General features: G+C 48.3%; 1 protein-coding gene across 4 annotated transcripts in view; it reads left to right on the top strand.

Moving 5' to 3' along the window:
• CPNE9 (copine family member 9) overlaps positions 1–8668 on the top strand; it is a 384344-nt gene that overhangs the window by 292062 nt on the left and 83614 nt on the right. The window lies entirely within an intron of this gene.

Genomic DNA, 8668 nt, shown 5'->3' with positions numbered 1-8668 from the left:
GTTGGAAATTATGTGTTTGCGGGATGTAGTTAATATGCCGGCGGATGGGATACTGGCCGCCAATATACCGCCGCCTGCCGCAGGTATACCGATGCTGGAATCCCGCCGCCCAGCAAAATGATGTCTCAGATCAGGATACCGGCAAAGGAGATCAGGATACTGGCGTTGGCTTCCCGAACACCGGTATTCTGAATGTTAGGACCAGGGTAAGTACTGTATATGTGTTTCCCCGGGGATGGAGGGGTTAGGTTTAGGCACCCCCCGAGAAAGTTAGGTTTATGGTGCAGGAAGGGGGGGCTAGGGTTAGGCACTACCGGGGGTCGGTTAGGGTCAGGGCTGGTTCTAGACATTGTGGAGCTCAGGGCAAAAGTTCCTAGTTGCGCCCCCCGCCCCCCCCCCAAAAAAAAAAAAAAAAAAATTAGCTAAAAAAAAGTTATTTCTTAACATAACATTATGCCACACGCAGTAATGGCCTTTATAACACATTATGCCACATGCAGTACTGCCCTGTATAACACATTATGCCACACGCAGGAATGGCCTTTATAACACATTATGCCACATGCAGTAATGTCCTTTATAGCACATTATACCACACGCAGTAATGCCCTTTATAACACATTATGCCACACGCAGTAATGCCTTTATAACACATTATGCGACACACAGTAATGCCCTGTATAACACATTATGCCACACGCAGTAATGCCTTTATAACACATTATGCGACACACAGTAATGCCCTGTATAACACATTATGCCACATGCAGTAATGCCCTGTATAATACATTGTACCACACACAGTAATTACCTTTATAATACATTATCCCCAATTCAAATTACACAACACAGTAGTCCCTTATGTTATGACACAAAGTGGTGCCCCTTTTACATAATGCCAAAATTAGTGTACCTTATACACAAGGCCCACAGTAGTAGTGAACTAATACAATGCCCACAGTAGTAGTGCCCTTTATAAAATGCCCACAGCAGTGGTGCCCCTTAAACAATAGCTCCAGTAGTGGTGCCCCCCATGCAGTGCCCCATTAGTAGTACCCCCAGCGGTAATGCCCCCAGTAATAATGCCCCCTATAGTAGTTCCCCCAGTAGTAAAGCTCCACAGTAGTAATCCCCCAATTAGGTTTGCCCCCTATAGTAGTGCCCACAGTAGCAATGCCCCCATTAGTAATGCTCCCCAGTAGTAATGCCCCCATTAGTAGTGCCCATAGTAGTAATGTCCCTTATAGTAGTTCCCCCAGTAGTAATGTCCCCCATTAGTAATGCTCCCCAGTAGTAATCCCCCCATTAGTAAAGCCCCCATTAGTAGAGCCCCCATTAGTAGAGCCCCCATTAGTAATGCTCCACAGTAGTAATCCCCCAATAAGTAATGCCCCCTATTGTAGTGCCCCCATTAGTAATGCTCCCCAGTAGTACTGCCCCCATTAGTAATGCCCCCTATAGTAGTGCCCACTATAGTAATGTCCCCAGAAATAATGCCCCCTGTAGTTGTGCCCACTAGTAGTAATGCCCCCTATAGTCGTCCCCCAGTAGTAATGCCCCCCAGTAGTAATGCCCCTATAATCATGCCCCCAGTGCTTCCGTCCCTTTAGCCCCACTCCCGCTCCTGCTTCCGCTGCCACTGCTGTCCGGTCCGACCGCGGCTCCTCCGATCTATGGGAGAAACATCATGACGTCCCTCCCATAGTACTCTCTCTGCTGGAAGCCGGAGCTCAGGAGTGAGCTTCGGCTGCTGCTGCAGGGAGGGAGCCGGGTGCCTGCTGATAACAAATATCAGCGGGCGCCCGGCAAATGCAGCCTCGCGGTGGCGGCTGAGGGGGGTTTTGGGACCGGCGATTTTTTTTTTTTCCTTCTAGGTTTTTTGGGGGGGGGACTCAGTGGCGCCCTCTAGGTGTCGGCGCTTCGGGCGATGGCCCTGTTAGCCCGCACCTAGAACCGTCACTGGTTAGGGTTAGGCACCACCAGGGGAGATTAGGGTTAGGCACCACCAAGAGAGGGTTAGGGGGGGAGAGGGGAAGGGTTAGGGTACTTATCACCCCTGTTGGGATCTTCAATTATCGGGATTCTGGCGTCTGTATTTGAACCAGCGGTTATTCAGTCGCCGGCATATCATGCCCAACCCTGTGTGTACAGGTGTTGTTATCGTAGAGTTATATAGGCACACACCAGTTTAATGATGGTAGAACATGTACAGCCGTGCTCACTGTTATACACATTGATGGATGGAGCTGAGCTTCAGCGGAGTGGGGTTTCATACATCTCACCAGTCAGTGAGTGTATGCTGTTAGTGCGTAGCGGTGCAGGATGTTGGAACAACGTTACTGGTGCAGGTAATAGTGGGTCTCTATATGGAGCTAAGTAGGAGACATCCATTTCCAACTGTGACACTCAACACAGTAACAAGATGGCGTCACACATGCGCAGTACTAACCTCGGTGGCCATCTTGGTACAGGGTATGAAGCATCCCCGGGCACATATGGTAAATACTTTCAACAGTATTTGCCCTATGTGCCCGCCTTTTTGCAGTTTATGTTGATGGCCCTTTATGGCTGATATTTCAAATTTTTTCAGCCAGTCAAACATCACTGGCGATATTAATAAATGCAAATAAAAGTCTCTGTGCCGACAGGTTTATTAGAGATTTGTAGAAAAATTTAAAATAAAATTAATCCTTTGAGAGTAGTTTCTCACTTCATGGGCAGCAAGGGGTTAAAGAATATGGGCAATATAGAATCTGCTAACAAATTGTCTCCCTATTATAGCTGCTGCAGGCGTTAATCTGCTCCGTGATGGGACATCCATTTCTCTTGTCTTTGGAAGATTAGTTCATTAGCCGGTGGTGCCTGCGAAATGCCAGTTTGTCTGCTTTTGTTTATTTATTTTATCCCCCCTGTTAATGATCTGTCAAACAATGAGTGTGCCTGCGATTCATAGCCACATGTGCAAACAGAACGCCAATGCAAATGAGCTTCTCGTTTAGGTGGCACAAGATGATCCTTGCTGCTTTGCGATGGGAGACACTCATTCAATTTGTTCAGTCTCTGGGCTGCTGTCTTATTAGGGGACTATTCTACATATTACTTGTGTCTGTTGTAGGACCCCCTTTTACAGATGTACTGCACAAACCAACCCTATCAGTACAGACCTTCCTGCTCATCCTGCCGCTGCTTTGGTCCGCTGATGGAATCACATTTGAAAATCTCTGGACCAACAGTTACGAAGGTGGAGCTCTATTCCCCCCCCCCCCCCCCACTATAATCATCGCTGGGACGTCAAGAGAGGCTCGGGCCATGGGCGTAACTAACATAGGTGCAAGGGGTGCAGCTGCTATGGGGCCAAGAGCTGAGGGGGGCCCTTCTTCCTTGTCAAAGGTACATGTGTTATATACATTTTTCACCATTGGGTGGTACTTAGGGGCCCTCATAAACCTTTGCTATGGGGCCTTCAAATACCTAGTTACTCCCCTAGCTCAGGTCCAGGCAGATTGGATGCACTTTCTGTCCCTTTGACCAAGACTGCAAGTGTGAAAGGTCACTTAGAATGCCCAGCACAGTCATTTGGCTTCCCTGCTGACTTAAATCAATGTTCCTCATCAATTGTAAAGAGTTCTTTATATAGGAAAGTAGATAATTTTTTTTTTTTTATGTTATATGAATGCATTCTGCTACCCCCAGCCATCCCCAACAAGTAGTGGCGTAGAGATTTACCTCTCTTGGGACAGGTGGGAAATTTTCCAACCCAATCAAAAGGATTACTTTCCCTGTGAATTATTAAATTAAACCAGTGGTTCCCAAACTTTCTCAGACCCTTAGGGTCTCCATAATATATTCAAGGCATCCCTAAGCCAAAATAATTACCGAGCAGTCCAGTTTTTTAAAGTAGTTGGGTCAAAATTATTTAATAAGTATTTAAAAGAGAAAGAAGAGAAAAACTTTGCTATTCTTACCTATTGCCCCCTCCATCTCCGTCCCATAGCCCCTCCATCTCTCTCCCATAGCCCCCTCCATCTCTCTCCCGTAGCCCCCTCCATCTCTCTCTCCCATTGCCCCCTCCATCTCTCTCCCATTGCCCCCTCCATCTCTCTCCCATAGCCCCCTCCATCTCTCTCCCATTGCACGCTCTATCTCTCACCCATTGTCCCCTCCGTCTCTCTCCCATTGCCCCTTCCATCTCTCACCCATTGTCCCCTCCGTCTCTCTCCCATTGCCCCCTCCGTCTCTCACCCATTGCCCCCTCCGTCTCTCACCCATTGCCCCCTCCGTCTCTCTCCCATTGCCCTCTCTGTCTCTCCCTTTGCCCCCTCCGTGCCTCTCCCTTTGCCCCTCTCCATGCCCCCTCCCTTACTTACCTTTAGTTGTGATTGTCAGCGTAAGCCAGCAGCATCGCTCCTCAGGTAAGATCTGTCACTTTCTGTCTGATCTCCTACAACACACTGCGTTAAAGGACCCCATTCAACATCAGGCAGCAGCCTCAGAAGTCACTGCCTGTTGCTTAATAGTAATAGCTCTCCCCCCACTCATCGCAACTCCCTCTTTCCCCCCCTTTCCCCCCGCTGCTCTACTCCACGCCGCCAACCCCTTTCCCACCCATGCAAAAATAAAAAAATACACACAAAAAAAAATACACTAGCCGGCCTTTTTTAGGCCCAGTTACAGAGGCATGGCACCCCAGGGAGCCGCGCCACTCATTTTGGGAACCAGTGAATGAAATCATTAAAACGCCATCAGTTGTGGGGAGGGATTCCAAAGATAGATTTAGAAACCCTGTAATAAGCTATTTAATACTACCAAAACACACTACAGGATTTTTACATGGGAACTGTGACATACTGTCAGGGGTGTATTAATAATGGGTGTGTGGTGCACACGGGCCCCTGGGTCCAGGGGGGGCCCCGCAACACACACCCTCACCCATACTAGTTATACTTACCTATCCGCAGATCCCGGCATGCTGCTCTGCCCCCCTACACCATTAGATTGCCCTAAAGGTGTGAGGGGCTCCCTTGAGGTTTAGGTGTGATGAGAGAGTACTGGTCCTCGCTGATGATTGAGATTGGAATACAGAAGCCCATGCCAAGTAGTTTAGCCACTTATCCTTTCCAGCGTACTGGGGAGCTGGGTGCAATGGGAGCAATTGAAGAGACATCATCCCAGGAGAGGAGACCAATTATCTGGTGTTACTGCCTAATGAACCCTCCTGTAGAATAGGCATCTCTATATGCTATTTACATTACCAGTATGAATGATTTGATCATAGACAATTACAGACCAACCAATATGACCCCTTCCACCGGGTACAAACTGCTCTGCTCCTGGACCTCCCTCTTAATCTATGATTGCAGTCACCAGTGTTTAACTAACTAGTTGATGAGAACACAGGTGACTGCAGAAGAGCCATAACTAGGCTTTCTGGTGCCCTGTGCCAGAAAGAGCATTGGTGCCTCCCCTCCCCCCCTATTTTTCAAATAGGGACATAAGAGGTGCACCCGAGGAGAAAGGGCCACGGCCTCACGGGGAAGGGCCAGGGAAGAGATAGGGGAGGCCAGGAGATGCTGGGGATAAAAGAAGAGGGTGAGAGTGATAATAAACAGAAAATTGACAGGCCCAAACAGCGCCCCCAGCCCTGTGGTGCCCTGTGCCATGGCACAGACCGCACCACCCTAGTTACGGCCCTGGACTGCAGTCATCAAAAGTCTAGGAGCAGAGCATGTTGTACCTAGTGGGAGAGATCATAGTGGAGGATCTGCAAATAAAAGATAAAACAATTCTGCTGACGTCACTGAATTTTATATTATTTAATATTAACAAGATTAAAATATGGTGATACCACAAAAACCTAGGGGTGCACAGAGGGGGGGGTACTAGAAACCCCTGGACGGGCTTGTTGGAGGGGCACGGCGGGTGCTGAGGGGGTCAACTGTCTGTGTGGCCATTGGCGCCCCCCTGTGCGGGAAAACCCCTTGCTTGCTCCAGGCTGACACTATAACACTACTGCTGATACCACTGTGTGTGTTTCACTGTTTAGCCCCAATGGATTCCATGGCATACCCATTTACATGCTTTCAGTGCTGTAAATATATGCTAGTAAATGATGGCATTTTGACGCCAGTGGATAAGGAGCCTGAAAGTGATTTGTGAAAAGCATTCAGAACAAGCCCAGGTTGGCATATAGGGGGTCATTCAGACCCGGTCGCAAGCACCGATGTGCTCGCAACCGGGTCGTTGGGTAGCCCTGTGCACGCGCAGCGGCCGCACTGCGCTTGTGCAAGCTCCAGAGCGAGAGAGAAACTCTCTCGCTCCGGAGCTCGCTACAAAAGGGGCGGCTGTCGATGTTGAACGACAGCTCGCCCCGTTTTGTAGGCGGGCCGGGGGGTGGTTTCCAAAACTGAGGCGTGCCTTAACAAACGCCTACCATTTTGTGGGCGGCCGCACTAACATCATCAGTGATGTCAGTGGGGAGTTTCCTGCTCGATCAGAGCAGGAAGCTCCCTGGGGCTTGCGAGTGCCCAGCCCCAACCTTAGGGTCTCGTCGCAAGCCCCGATGGTCGCGATGGTTTTGACCATCGCGACAGCTTAGCGATCGACCAGGAGGCGGCACTACAAGATGAAGCGGCCGCCCTCATTCAGAGCGACCGCTTGCATCTAACGACCGCCTCTGAATGAGGTCCATAGTGTGAACATTTCTGCCCACAGGAGTGATTTCCCATAATGCATTTCAATACGCCTGCATTGAGGTGGTGACAATGGTATAGGCCGCTCCCTTGTGCGCAGCAGAGTGGAAGCAATAAAGTTTTATCAGATAGCACCATTACTCTTCCTGCTGCCCCGGCCCTTGGCTCAGTGCTACCATCCTCGTCTCTACATGATTCATTTAACAACATAGAGGATTAAAGGATCAAATGCAATCACTTTGCTTATTACATGGTAAGCTCTCCTGAGCAAGGCTTTCATTCCATTGGTCGCATGTCATATTCTTGTCAATGATATGTGTCTGTTTTATCTCCCTACCACGTACACTCTGGAATGTGATTCAGTTTCTTACACATAAGATAATAATAATTTAGTGGCATCAGTCAGGGCCAGCTCCCGGCACAGTTTCCGGGCCACTCTGTCTTTTTATTCTATTTAGCCTGTGAGCTGCTGTGTTTTTGATACATAGCACTTGAATTGGTGGTGGGTGCTGCCAATTCTTTTACTGAGACCCTAAATGTTCAACACATTTGTGTAATAAGTAGTTAACTCTTATTGTAATTACAACCAGGGCAATATTTATTATTATTATTACATGAACTGTAGTTAGAACTAGTCCACACTTACCTAATGAGCATATAGTGGCTCATTATTATCATTACCCATCACCAACTAACCATGGAGGATGCCACTCCTGAATTTACTGAGGCATGACTCAACTAGTTCCCAGTGAGGTTGCACTCTAAAAAATATTACCTCAGCCCACTGCTCAATAGACAGAGGTGCTTGCAGACACTTTGTGGTTGAGTTTCTATACATCTTATTTTACCTGAAAAAAATGTATGTGTCTAGTACAGAGGTTCCCAAACTCGTTCCTCAAGGCACCCTAACAGTCCAGGTTTTAAGGATATCCTTGCTTGACCACAGGTGCTTAATTAGTGCCTCAGTCAATTTGATTTAACCACCTGTGCTCAACCACGGATACCTCTAGGTGCCTTGAGGACCGCGTTTGGGAACATCTTGCCTAGCACATTCCCTCCGAACAGTCATTAATTGCAACACGCTGCCCACCAGTGGGTTTGAACAGGAGCATCCCATATTTACAGGCCATGGGACAAAGCAGTTGGGAAGATGAAACAGAACACCTACTGTAAATGTGTACTCTCCCACCCAAATCAGGTATGCCATATTGGGGGACCTCTGTAGCAGAGCAAACTATGGAAAAACATGACGTGGGTTCCATAGTTTATTGTACACACCTTACTGCACTTTTTACTTAATTAATTGCTTTAGTTTTATAGTGTCCTTCTAATTTTTCCAGACATGTCATTAAAGGGGAGATGTACAGTATCAAACCTTGGAGAGAGATAAAGTACCAACCAATCAGCTCCTAACTGTCCTAACGGTCATCTGTCAAACACAAGGCCTGATACAGAGATACACCTCCTCCCCCAAGTCTTTAAGCATTTGAGCTTATTTGTTCTTAATGTCAATGTGTAGAATGCAAATCTTGGGTCTGATGCGTCCAACACATCTGCATGTCCTTCTGGCTGTGGCAACCTGCTTGCTATCGTATTTTGATGCCAGTATTTGCCCGTCTATGCCAAATATACGCGGGTCTTTGTGCGTTTGCCTGGGTTGCATCCATCATCTTTAGTATCGTGACCTACACCAACGCCATGCTGTTTCCGTCAGAAACAGGCGCTCGCACGCCACAAACCAGCACGGAAGTCGACCTACAGGACACATCAGTTCCCCGCATCGGCACGGTCGTCGCCCCAAAACGCCCATTTTGCGGAAAGAGCGGCAATCCACCAACTGACGGAACAATCCATCTGCACTTCGATCTCCGTCCGTGTGCGTATGCATGGTGTTGCGCTCTGAGCAGCCCGCGTTTTTATACTGCGCATGCGCAGTTTGCAGACATCCCCGGGATCCGTCCTCCTTTGGACTTGCGTCC

Source organism: Taudactylus pleione, unplaced genomic scaffold, assembly GCF_031769625.1.
Source record: "Taudactylus pleione unplaced genomic scaffold, aTauple2 ptg000133l, whole genome shotgun sequence".
Lineage (NCBI taxonomy): Eukaryota > Metazoa > Chordata > Amphibia > Anura > Myobatrachidae > Taudactylus > Taudactylus pleione.
Note: the sequence above shows the minus strand (reverse complement) of the source record. Positions and strands in the feature narration are given on the sequence as shown.